At 47.9% G+C, this 13,666-nt stretch overlaps 1 long non-coding RNA gene and 1 pseudogene across 1 annotated transcript; both read left to right on the forward strand.

The window, feature by feature from the left end:
• Positions 1 to 450: 450 nt before the first annotated feature.
• Positions 451 to 10,520, forward strand: LOC112444517 (uncharacterized). The gene is made up of 3 exons (XR_003032877.2): positions 451 to 1,340; positions 9,824 to 9,950; positions 10,112 to 10,520. It is a non-coding gene; the product is annotated as an uncharacterized lncRNA (long non-coding RNA).
• Positions 2,366 to 6,649, forward strand: LOC132343979 (elongation factor 1-gamma-like; annotated as a pseudogene).
• Positions 10,521 to 13,666: the final 3,146 nt, after the last annotated feature.

Here is a 13,666-nt window from a genome sequence, read left to right on the forward strand (position 1 = left end):
TTTGGTCTTAAAAAAAATTTGTCTGTATTCAGAAATACCAGGGCTTCCCAGGTGGCGCTAGTGGTAAAGAATTTGCCTGCCAATGCAGGATATGCAAGAGACCAGGGTTTGATCCCTGGGTCTGATCCCTGGGTCAGGAAGATCCCCTGAAGGAGGAAATGGCAACCCGCTCCAGTATACTTGCCTGGAAAATTCCATGGACAGAGGAGCCTGGGGCCACAAAAAATCAGACACAACTGAGCGACTGAACACACCACAACTGTGAGATGGAGATTTCACTCCTGATCTCAAACACTCAGCTTTTTTTTTTTTATTTTTCAGAAAGGAGACCCCCAGGGGCAAGTCTGGGGAGTGTGGGGATCCCGAGAAGATGCCACTGGACTTTGGCCACGAACAACAGACGAACGGGATTTTCCCCAGGACTCCTCTTTCTGATAGGGTGTGGGAAAGCGTTCGAGATAGAGAGAGCAGCGGGACCCAACGTGGTGTCAACGAGCACCATATGCTTGGGAAGTGATGGGCGCTCAACGCCCAAAGGTGACCGAGGAAGCAGGTGGTTAAAGCTGTACGTGGAGGTTGATGCTAAAGGCCATGGCAGGGAGGTGAACTTGATTCACTGATGGGAGCCTCCAATGTTTTTTAAGCGAAGGTACCATGCAGTTGGGTGTGTTTTAGGGTCATCACTCTGAGCATGGTGGCCATGGAGGAGCAAGCACATAGGACAATAGAGGACTACATGGGAAGGATTAACTGGGCAGTTGTGGTGAGAATGGAAAGAAGGGAATTATTAAAGAGATGATCCTAAGGTGGAATGGCAGGATGCTGGGGATGAGGAGGGTGGAAGGCATCTAGCTTCAAGCTTTGGTGACTATACAGATGTCTTTAACCAAACTGTGGGCTACAAGGGGGAGGAGTGCTTGGGCTCACATTTGGACTTGCTGAGTTTCCATGTTTATGGGTCATATAAGGATACTGCCCAAACCCGGGCCTGCCTTGGGGAATATTCATCTCATTAGAGTTAAATCACTTTTCCCTGTCTGCATGTCTCCTCCCCACACGAATGTAACCTCCCAGAGGGAAAGATTGAAGGCAAGAGGAGAAAGGGACGACAGAGGATGAAATGGCTGGATGGCACCACCAACTCGATGGACATGAGTTTTGAGGACGCTCTGGGAGTTGGTGATGGACAGGGAGGCCTGGCGTGCTGCTGTCCATGGGGTCACCAAGAGTAGGACACGACTGAGCGAATGGACTGAGAGGGAAGCCGCTCTCCTTTATCTCGTATCTCCTGTGCCCCTGGAGAGGGTGCAGCTGGCTTTGCTGCATCAGTGGTTGTCTAGGTAAGTAACTGAGCAACAAAATGCATGCAAGGAGGAGGGAGGGGGAGGTAGAGGGCGAAGAGCAGGGCTCAGAGGACCACCAGTGGAGAAATTAGTTGGAAAAAAAAGGGAAGCCAGGCAAGGTACTGGCAAGGAGCAAAAGAGAGGAGGCAAGAGATCCGGTCAGCAAATGCATCGACCCCAGTTCTTCCAAGTCAGCAGACAGAGCGGCAGCAGCAGCAATGAGTCCCTTGGACGCACGCAGTCCCTGGATGGAAAGCCAGCACTGGCCTGCTCACCCAGACCCTGTGGGCTGCAACATGTCAGGGCTGGTTCTCGCCCCTTGTGCAGTCTGCTCCCTGTAAACAGCCCGTGCGCAATCCAGCTCGTATCGCCTGAGCTGTTTTCAAAACAATGGGAAATGACCAGAGAGAGGAATCATACAGTAGGTTCCTTGCCACACCTTTCATATCATACTGATGGAGAAAAAGTTTCTTAAGTATTGTTAATGACCTGAAAGATTTCACTAAGTGGAGAGACCTGATGAGGGACTAATTTTTACTAATGGAGCTCCTTGGGACAGCTGTAAAAATCAACAGTCCTCCAGATGAAAGTGAGACCCTCGGTCCTCTGACACTTAGTTGAATTTCTTGGTTTTTAATGGATTTACTTAACGTGGGAAGCCTCCTGTGATGTTCTTTGTTCTGGGGACTAGGAGCTGCTAGACAATTAACTAATTGTTTTACTGATCGATATCTAATTTTTAGCTGTTGTCATAAAACCAAAGTAGCAGCAGAAAATGTAGAAAATGGGGGAAAAAAATATCCCCGAACCCTGCCCCCATCACAAACGTCTGATCACAATTGCACATTTCCAGTCCTCTGCCCTCAGCAGATAGTTTTGTAGTTGTAAACACTGAGGACATTGTGCCCTGCTTTTTTTCACTTAACATAATCTGATTCTTTTTTATGAGCAATGAAATTTGATACAAGGTGCTGCTCACACAGTTTTTTTTTTTTTTTTTTGAAAGACCATCATTGCAGGGATTGGTGAGTATTTTCTAAGCCCCATCGACTTCAGGGAATCAGGAAATTAAACTTTTTATTTATTGGTCTTTGACTTTCCCATAAATGGACACAGTTCTACCTTGTTTGACTGCGCTGTAAAAGCAGGCATGGGCTGAACAAAGGCCACGCCGATGAGTAATTAGGCAGCAGGCAGAGACCGGGCAGAGCTTTATGGGCCCATTAGTACTTGCCCAGCTGCTTTCAAGGTTCCAGCCTGCAATTTGGGTGTTAGGTACCTTTAGTGTCTTCAGTTAAAAAAAAAAAAATGACCTACGTGTTTTTTGTTGCTGTTGTTTCTGTCCAAATGTTTAAAGACATGAACTGATCTCTGCAGTCCTTTAAAGGAAAGGCGAAACGGTGTTTGTTACATATGTGATTTTTCTTTTTTTACTGCCCTGGGTCTTTGTTGCTGCTCGGCTTTCTCTGGTTGCAGTGAGCAGGGGCTGCTCTCTAGTTGCAGTGCGTGGGCTTCTGACTGCAGGGTCTTCTCTTGCTGCGGTTGGAGCACGGACTCTGGGGCATGCAGGCTTCAGGACTTGCGGGTGGTGGGCTCAATAATTGCGGTTCCCAGGCTCCAGAGTGCTGGCTCAATAGCTGTGGTGCACAGGCTTAGTTGATCGGAGGCATGTCGAATCTTCCCGGATCAGGGATCGAACCTGTGTCTCTTGCATTGGCCGGCAGATTATTTACCACTGAGCCACCAGGGAAGCCCCTGTGTTGTTGTTTTCTTTTAACCCATGTTCTGGCCCCTCTCTCTATGAAATCACCATGATGGCTAGGACCCTGTGCACGTGTCCTGACAGCTGGGGGACCTGAAGACCCTCATTACTGCTCAGTAGAGGAGGGCTCAGGTCCCTGTGTTCTGGGCACCACCCAGCTTCCATTTCGGCCAAACCAGATGCACCCCCAAATTGCTCCATAAATTTCCCGCCAGCAAGGTTCCAGCCTTTGAGGTGGATTCTGTATGTTGGAGGGCAATGTTGCTGCCTCCTATGTGAGCCCAGAGGACATCCTCCAGAGGCAGCAGTACAGCTGGCGTGGTGGGTGGGCTTGGCTGATGGCAGCGACACAGTGTCCCCGGCTGGGACCCGGCGGTCCCCCTACTGGGACATCATGCATCATGACAAAGAGGCCACAGAGGAGAAGGAGGAGGAGGAGGGGATGAGGCGGATTCTGGGGCTGCTGGACGATCCCTTGAAGACTCGGACTCTTCTGGTGGGCAAACATGTGACACCGGCTGACATCACAGTTGTCAGCAGCCTGTTGGGGCTTTATTCACAGGTTCCGGAGCCTTCTTTCTGCCAGGCCTTCCCTAATACCAACTGCTGGTTCCTCACCCACATGAACCAGCCCCAGTTCCGGGCTGTCTTGGGGAGTTGAAGCTCTGTGAGAAAATGGCCCGGTTGGATCCTAAACGGTTTGCAGAGAGCCAGCCTAAAAAGGACACCTCATGGAAAGAGACAGGTTCTCAAGAAGCCAGGCAGAGGCCCCAGGTGAAGCAGAAAGAGGAGAAGAAGGTGGCTGCCCTGCTCCCGAGGAGGAGCTGGGTGAATTCAGCAGGTGCTGGCTGCTGAGCTGAAGGCCAAGGACCCCTTTCTGCTCACCTGCCCAAGAGTGTACCTTCTTGTTGGATGGATTTAAGCACGAGTACTCCCATGAGGACATGCTGTCTGTGGTGCTGCCATATTGGGGAGCATTTTGATCAGGGTGGGATTCCCTGGTGGCTCAGACGGTAAAGCGTCTGCCCACAATGCGGGAGACCCGGGTTCAATCCCTGGGTCAGGAAGATCCCCTGGAGGAGGAAATGGCAACCCACTCCGGCACTCTTGCCTAGAAAATCCCATGGATGGAGGAGCCTGGTAGGCTATAGTCCATGGGATCGCAGAGTCGAACAGGACTGAGCGACTTCACTTCACCAGATAAGGGTGGCTGGTCCCTGTGGTAGTCCGAATACCACTTCCCAAGCCTCCCTGAGCTGCAGCCTTATCACTGGGCTGTTCCAAGCCATTGGGCAAACTGAGGAAGAATGCCTTTGCAAGTGTCTTTCTCTACGGAACCAACCACAGCAGCTCCATTTCCGGAATCTGGGTCTTCCAAGGCTTGCGCTTGCCTTTCTGTGGAGCCCAGATTGGCCTACGGACCACAAGTCACGTGTATGGTGGAGACTGGATGCTAGCAGTGAGGAGACCCAGACGGTGGTTGGAGAATACTTTTCCTGGGAAGGGGCCTTCCAGCATGTGGGCAAAGCCTTCAATCAAGGCAAGGCCTTCACGCGAACATCTCTTGCCATTGCCTAGCTGCTGTACCTGCCCTTCAAGGAGAATGGGGGTCATTAAAGGAAATCGAACGATGAAAAAAAAAAAAAAGCTGTGTTCTGAATCTGATTAATCTTGTGTACACTTGAGTGCTTGGGGACTTGCAATATAGATGGAGTAATTCATTCTATAAAGTCATCCCAAGCTTTCTGGAGTGTCTCTTTCATGCTGAGTGGGGATGGTGGTCTGACCTCCGCACATTTTCGTGACATCCCCCAGAGACTATGTGGTTATGACACACTCCTCTGAGAGCCCACTGGAGTTGTTCATCTTAACCAGAGTCCTGCGGGGAAAGCGGTTTTTGCCTTGGGCACTTTTCCTCGTGAAATGTATCTCTTCATATATATTTAGTCCAGAGCAAAAATTGTTATCTTCTCTACCTGTGATCACAGCTATTAAATAAATAACTAAAGGGAATCTATCTTCAGAGGAGAAAAATTGGGGGGTTCTTTTCCACCAGTGTGACCTCAATAAAATATTGTCATCTTTGTAGACCCATCTTTACTTACTTGCTGCAGCTTTGTAAAGCAAAATGGTCATTGCCGCTTCTAGGACGGAAAATGTCCATTTTATTAAAATTCAGAAGGTTAAAAAATGCCCAGATCTGCAAACACTGGTTTTAGTGGTTGGTGTTTTGAAACACTCCCTTGTTCATCGGCGCAATACAGCGTTGGTGAAGGACAGACAGAGAACTAAATGTTGTGACAAGGTCAAGGTGAAAGGAATGGATGTGAGCTTGTCCCCAAGGCCCTGCAGCCTGGGAGGAAGATGAAGCAGATACTCAACAGAGCAGTGGGCTCAAGGCTCAGAGGAGAAAAAAGAAGTGTTACCTTCAGCTTGGGGTCAGGGTAGAATGGCATGGTCTTCCCTTAGCAAGGCTGGGTGAGGGGTCAGGCCACATCAGACCCGGAACCCACCCAGTGTTTCTCAGTTCTCTAGGAACTAATGCAATCCACGGCTGGTGCAAGAGAATTACAACTTGGAACCTGACTTTGTGAAGATACAATGGCAAAAAGCCTGGATAAGTAGTGGGCACAACCCACAGCTCCATGCATCCAGGAGAAAAGACCTAGAAGGGGTCACCCTGCCGGCCTCACTGACTGGCCATTGGAGCCTTCCAGGTGGCTAGCTAGAGTGCCTGTGTAAAGTACTCACCCTGCTCCTGACACTATGAAAAACATTTTGCATGTATCCTCTCATGAATAAGATGGTTAGATAGCATCATCAACTTAATGGACACGAATTTGAGCAAACTTCGGGAGACAGTGGAAGACAGAGGAGCCTGGCATGCTGCAGTCCATGGGGTCACAAGGAGTTGGACATGACTTAGCAACTGAACAAGAAAGCATCCTCTCATATGATCCTTAATCCTAGGAGGTGAGTGCTATAAGTAGTCCCAACAAAAGAATGTGCACAGGAGTAACTGCCCAGTTCTACAAAGGTAATAAATAACTGTGCTGGGTACCAAAACTGTGCTCACCCAGTAAGCTAAGGCGGCTCAGATGGTAAAGCGTCTGTCTGCAATGCAGCAGACCTGGGTTCGATCCCTGGGTTGGAAAGATCCCCTGGAGAAGGAAATGGCAGCCCACTCCAGTATTCTTGCCTGGAAAATCCCATGGACGGCAGAGCCTGGTAGGCTACTGTCCATGGGGTCGCAAAGAGTCAGACACGACTGAGCGACTTCACTCACTCACTCACCCTTCATAACTGCCCACTGCAAAGGCCTTCTGAGCACTCTTTTCAAAGTCCCTCCCGATAAAGCCTGTATGCTAGGCAGGTGTATCTTGGGGCCTGGGGGTACAGCAGAGAGGTGGAAGGGCACAGTCTTCTACTGGCCCCAAACGCTGCCAGCATCCAGGCCTGAGAACCTGGCCATGTCCTGGCGCCATTTTCTGCCCCAGCACTCTGCCCGCTTTCTCACATTTTCTCCTGTTTTCCCTGCCCACCAGCCAGCGCTCCTTCTTTGAGGGACTAATGAGCTTCGGAGCTGGAGCTCCATTGCATTTCAGACTGGCCCCAGTTTCCAGGGCTCTTTCAACCTCTCTCCTTGGCAATGAATTTCTAGGACACTCAAATATTTACTTCTCATGTTGGCTCAACTATTTTATAAAAGTGATTTGTTAAATGAATAGCCAAATTAGATCCAGTTTCGATATCTTTGTAAAGGATCCAAATATGTTCATGAGTACACTTTCCTCAGTCCTGTGCTCCAATTCTATGAACCTGCTCCATGCGTCGAACCACCACTGTACTACCATGCTTGCACACTCGAGCGTGCAGTACGCGTGCACACACACACACCACACCTGCTCCTGTGCACGCTCAGGTGAGTTCCTCTCCTTTCCTCACCTCTTCGGCAGCATCCTCAGTCCGCCTGTCACTTCTCCAAAACCTCCGGTGTGCTGACAGTGCGTTTCATTGGGTCTCACCAGCAGATCTCAGCCCTGGAATCAGCCAGGAATGGGTGAATGTACCGATCTGGGTGGGACCCAGGCTCTGGCACTGCTGAAGGCTCCCCAGGAGATGAGATGGACAACCGGTGTCAGGAGCCTTGGCTGGCCTCCTCATGACTCCGTCTCCTCACTCCTGCAGGAACAACTTCACTGTCATCATTTTCTCCTGTCTCACGCCTGACCTGTTGAACCTGTTAGGAAACCCCAATGTAGGATCATGGATTCTCTAAATCCAGACCATCTCGCAGCTCCAGGGCCTCCTTCAGCTGGGGCCCTGCCCACCTTACCCAAGGTCCCACATGAGTCGTCTGCTAGAGGAAGACCCACCGTCCGCCTCCCTGTGAGGACATGGTCATTGCAGGGGGACTCCAGTCCTCCCTCTCCACCTGAAGATTTCTCTCATCTCCTCCCACCCCCTCACGCCATGTACCCCTCACCCAGAGGCGCGACCCCCTTCCAGGCACACCCCCCACCAGACAAGCGCAGCCTCGCCTGCTCCTCCTGCATCTTTGGGCTTCCTAGTCCATCCATGTCCATTCTCTCCTGTGCCTTGTTCTGCAAGCACCACTTTTTCCTATGCTAATACAAATCCTAAAAAGGAAAAAAGTTGGGGGGGTCAGGGGCTGGAGGGGGACTCTGAAGACAGAACCAGAGAGGTGGCCATATGGGAGGGACTCAGGTCAGCATCACTGGCCTTGAGGGTGGAGGAAGGGGCCATACACTAAGCTTCCGGAAACTGGAAAGGGAGAGGAAATGGATTTTCCCCTGGGGCTTCTGGAAGGTAGGAGAGCCCTGCCCGTACCTTGAGTTTTGCCCACTGAGAGCCATTTTGGACTCTGACCTCCAAAACTGTGAAGATAATAAATCTGCGTTGTTTTAAGTAAAAAAAAAAAAAAAAAATATATATATATATATATATATATCCTTCTGCTGACCTTTCCTCCATCAAGCTATCATGCCATCTCTTCCCTGCACATCCAGCCTCACCTTGAGTTGACCCTCTCCACCTAGCTGTCTGCCGGGGGGCTTCTCCTGTCTCCCCCAGGCACCTAGAACGGAACCCAGATGCAACCACACTTGTCACCTTCTCCCCCAACCCAGAGCCTTTGTTCTATCTCGAATAGCTCGATTTATCTGAACAAGGGCTCAATGCTGCCTAACTTTACCCAAGAGCAAACCCTGTAACTTCACGCTCCCAATTATAAGGTGGGAAAACAGCAGACCTAATTCCGTCTGCCGAATAAACCCTCACGATTACTCTATTAATTCTTAATTTCACCTATCATTATGCTTTCAGTAAGTCAATGAATAAAACCAAAATAACTGCTTATATCCATAAGTAATCAAAATGTATTTAGTGCTTTAGCAGTTTGTTTTTCTAATTTTCCTTTAATTAGCTGAGAAAGAATTAAAGTCAATTCCTCATCCCGCAGATAAAAAATTAGACTCGGCTTTTACCCTTACACATATCCAACTTTTAATGTACACAGGATACACAAATTCATAATTGTTCTGTAATGTAACATGTATCCAATATTAAACACATTTCTATGACATTTATCTTATCTCCCCGATCACAGATAATATAGTTATAATTATGCCCTTTCAAAGTATTATCACCTGATCCACACTTAATTGGCATTCTGAGCTTGAAATCTTGGCTACTGCATGCAGGGATTGCAGGATGTTTTTGTCCTCTGATAATCTAGATCATGTGCATTTTGAGCAAGTATGGTCTGTTGCTGCTCACTCTTGTAGTCCAATGCCCAAAGAACGGGCTTGAAAAATAGTCATTGAATGATGGATAAACACATAGGATGTTTGGGAATGTCTTATATATGTTCACATTGGTATCCATGGGACCGTGGCCCACAGAGAGTGGGGCAATTGAGAGGAGTGGGGACAGAATCACATTAGAAATGAGCTGGAAATCAGCCCTGATTCTGTTGGCCGACATATCCACCTTAACCATCACTGACTCAATGGATATGAGTCTGAGCTAACGCCAGGAAATGGTGAGATGGACAGGGAGGCCTGGTGTGCTGTGGTCCGTGGGGTCACAAAGAGTCGGACACAACTGAGCGACTGAACAACAACAGATCCTGATGGAAGAGGCTGAAGTCTCAGACAGCTGTATGTCAGCAAAGCTAAATCCTTCCTTTAGAGCTCTAGAATGTCACAGATATTAGGCATCGGTTTCAATACAAAATATGCTTTGGAGGAACAATATGATTTCTCCCGCGGGCTTATGTTGAGACTTTCCCATCCTTTTTTGGAACCGCGTGTGATGACATTTGTTGGAGAAGGATTGGATACACCACTCATGGCTGGTAACAGTCATGGAAGCTTAGAGGAAGGTTGTAACAGCAGGAGAATATTTAAGACAACTTCAGTGTTTCTCTTTCAGCCTTAAGGAATAGATAGCAATGTGTTCTTGGGCAGAAGAGACTGTGTTCCGCTATGGTCCCGGATAACCCTGTGAACAGCTATATGGCACCCGGGTAATGACGGAGTTGTTCTTTCTTCCGGGAACTAGGGCTGTCTGCTACCGATGATACAGCCTGCCTGGGGCCCAGGCGGAGTAGAAACGATAGTCCTTGTATCTGAATGTTCTGCTCCTATTTGGTGGGAGGCGGGAGACGCTCCTGAGCCTATATCCCCCAATTCAGGAACTCGGGAATCTGTTCAATTTCGGTGGAGAGAGAGAAGAATGCATTTGAAGTTCTCTTGGTTGCTGTGTGCAGAAATCATACACTCCACCTCACAAACTCACCGATTTCATCGAGCCATTGTCAAGTGAGTTATGGTTTTCCTCATTGCCCCATGCATCCAGTGAGTCAGGCTCTGACAGGGGGTTGATTTGTTGTTTAATATTTGGGGGGTTTATTTTGGTATAGTCGCAACGTGTTTACTCAAATACCGTGTGTTAAATGAGATGTTTTCATTTGTTTTGATAGGTACTTATAAAGGCAATGTACCGCATTTCACACTTACACAGCCCTTCCGAGTTCACAGCGCGGCTCCCGGATTCCCGCAAAACCTCCCCTGTGTGTTTGGGACGCACCAGCCTCGTTTCACCCAGAGAAGACCAAGGTTTGTGCAGTGCTGTCAAGCCCCAGAGCCCAGAGCCGAGCTGAAGGGGTCTTCCCCAGTCACTGCGACCAATGATAGTGGGTGGCAGCAGAGAGCTCAGAGGAGGAAATTTATTCTCCTTGCTTGTTTTATGGTTCTTAGGGTGTTACCATAACAGCATGAATTCCTCCCTGAACTCAGCAGAACATATGGGAAACCTATACTTAGCTTATCATTTCAAACCCTTCCTCCCCCACACCCTTCTCTCCCCCTCCAGGAGGCCTCAGTATGGTACCAATTCTGTAGGTAAAATAAAAAATGTTGAATTGAGTGAAGTGGTCGCTCTTCCAGATGCATGGGCGAGCAGTGATGTGTCCTGAGCTTTGACTGGAGTTACAATTGAGCACTAACCTGCAAAGACAAAATTGTTCTCACAGGGGTTGTTGTATTACACACGGAAGGGGAAACACAGCCACCACATCAGACTCAAGCGTGGAGCCACCAGAACAGATGTGACTGTGGCCAAAAATGGCCAGAAAATATGCAATACACAGAGAGGGCACAGAGCAATCCTTACAACTGGCCATAAATGCCAAAACAGACCACACGAGAATGGGCTTCTCTGCTGAAAACCAGACAGTGTTGATGAGTTGATCTCACACAGGAAATCATCACACTGCTCTTTTAAACCATCGAGTCTAAGGGTCTGCGGGTCAGATTTTTACAAGTATCAGTTAGAATGTCAGATAGTTATGCACGTGCCTGCGACAAACACAGTAAGTAACTGAAGCTTCCTGGTTTGGGTCTCGAATGGATACCAGGCGGCACCACTGCAAACATTATTGAATTCTAAGCCGTCAGCTGTTCTTTTAGTGTCTAAGTCATTTCTAGGATGGCACAAGTCCAAGTCTAATTCATTAAAACAGAAGAAATCTATAAACACCTGCATGTAATTGATTAGTAAGTTGGGGTTTCTTTAACTGGTTGTTTATTCCTCTGTTCAAAACAACATACTAAAGCAAAGAACCAACAACGCCACATCATTGACATTTTGCCAAGTTATTAGACTTATTTTTGTAAAGTGGGTTATTTTATTAGGGACGTCAGCTTCAGAGCCCCTAAAACCTACCCCTCTGTTTCAGTGCTGTATTCTTTTGATCTTGGTTCATTGGACTGAGAATTTGAGGGCCTCGGACAGTGTTGCTTTTTACATAGAAATCAACTGAGTGAAAAAAGACTGGTTTTAAGGGCAAATTATCTAATTTGTGTTTATGGAGATGGTAAATACACTCTTCACTTCCAAGAGTAGAGGCTGATCTTCCCCCATTCTGATGTCCCTGCTTCACAGAATTGCTGATTTGGCTCTATTACTTTTTTGGTAATTTTTAAATTTCATCATCAGTACATTGAATGTGGTGGTGGGGGGGGGTCGCTTTTTTTCCCTCAATTTAGTTATTTTTAATTGGAATATAATTGCTTTACAATGTTGTGTTAGTTTCTGTTGTACAGCAGGGTATTTGTTCACATGCCCCCTCCCTCTTGAGGCTCCGGCCTCTCTGGTCGTCACAGAGCGCCAGTCTGGGCTCCCTGTGTCATGCAGCAGCTTCCCACCAGTTCTCTGCTTCACACATGGTAGTGTATATACGTCAATGCTACTCTCTTAATTCGTCCCCTGCCCTGAACTTGAGAGTCAGGGCCAGTGCAATCTCCGAGAGGCTTGCAAGCACTTGCTTATTTTGAATATCTGCATCCAGGACCCAAGAAACAGGATTGGACACCAGAAGCCGCTCAGGTGTCATAAAATCTGCCTGTGAATAGAATCTGGAATTAAACCAAACAAAAACAAGGCATCTCTTCGAAACTGGGGACAAGAGAGATCACCAACAGTTTCCCACAAAAAAGGAACAGTAAGTGGGAATACCCATGATCACCAGTTTAAGATATATAAAATGCTCCTGGATAGCCTCTTTATTTTAGTGTGTCATTTTTAATTTTTTATTTTTTTTCTGTTTGGCCACTGGGCTTCCCAGGTGGCACTGGTGGTAAAGACCCCGCCTGTCAATGCAGGACACGTGACAGATTTGGGTTCCATCCCTGGGTCGGGAAGATTCCCTGGAGAAGGAAATGGCAACCCACTCCAGTATTCTTGCCTGGAGAATCCCAGGGACGGGGGAACCTGGTGGGCTGCCGTCTATGGGGTCACACACAGTCGGACACGACTGAAGAGACAGCACATTTGGCCACTAAGTCGTGTCTGACTTGACTGTCCTTGGGTTTTCCAGGCAAGAATACTGGAATGGATTACTATTTCCTTCTCCAGGAGATCTTCCTGATGCCAGGCATCTTTTCAACCCAGATATTGAACCTGTGGCTCCTGCCACGGCTCCAGCATGGCAGGCCGGTTCTTTACCCCTGAGCCACCAGGGAGGCCCTATCAGTGAATTCTACCAGAGGTCGGGCCAAGGTGAGCACAAACCCTCCCTCTTGGATGGGGTGTCACTAACTTCAAAGTCAGCACAAAGAGTCTGGAATATTTGATTTGTCAAACATTATGTCGTTTTCAGAGTAAAAAATTATTATTCACTCGATTGCCCAGACATGGAATTATATATTACAGAATGAAAGCCAATGTTTAAGGGTTTAAAATTTACTCCTTGCAAATTGTGATCAGCATCTTCTGAGCCTGTCCTGCCCGTGTCCCCCACAGGCCACACGAATGTGGATGTGACACAGTAGAAACACCCTCAAGGGGAGGCATGTAACTGCTATGGACAGAAACCTAGTCTCTCAGCGTCAGAGGACAACTTTGAGGACACCCATTTCCAACGCTCTCCTGAAGCATAGGAGATACTTTAGGTGTTGACTGCTGCAGCATTCAGTAATATATTGGGTTACATATTTTTAAAAGTTCTTTCTTTTTCTATTCCGTTCTAAACCTTTTGTTTAAACTGGGGAGAAAGCCTTGGGTTTGATGATAGTGTGTCTAAATCTCTAATACTAACATCCCTTTTCAAAAATCCGTGGAGAGCCCTCAGACAAGAAGCCTTGAGGAAGCAGTCTTGAGGTGTTTGGGTGGAATTTAATCACTCTGGGTTAGTTTTTTCCCCCCATTGCATTTACTTTTAGTTACTTTCTATTGATGACAAGTGATCTTGATTTCCCAGGAAATGAAAGGGAGGAGTAAGGTGTGCAAGTCAGGGATGCTCCAAACATGGTGACGATTCCAGGTGTGCTAGCATGAAGGCAGTGGATTCTGGAAGGAGCAGCACCCAGGACAGGCTTCCCGGGTGACTCACCTGGTAAAGAATCCACCTGCGATTCAGGAGACCCCAGTTCGACTCCTGGGTCAGGAAGATCCCCTGAAGAAGGGCTAGACTACCCACTCCAGTATTCTTGGCTTCCCTGGTGGTTCAGATGGTAAAGAATCTTCCTTCACTGTG

The sequence above is a fragment of the Bos taurus genome, chromosome 26, assembly GCF_002263795.3.
Source record: "Bos taurus isolate L1 Dominette 01449 registration number 42190680 breed Hereford chromosome 26, ARS-UCD2.0, whole genome shotgun sequence".
NCBI lineage: Eukaryota > Metazoa > Chordata > Mammalia > Artiodactyla > Bovidae > Bos > Bos taurus.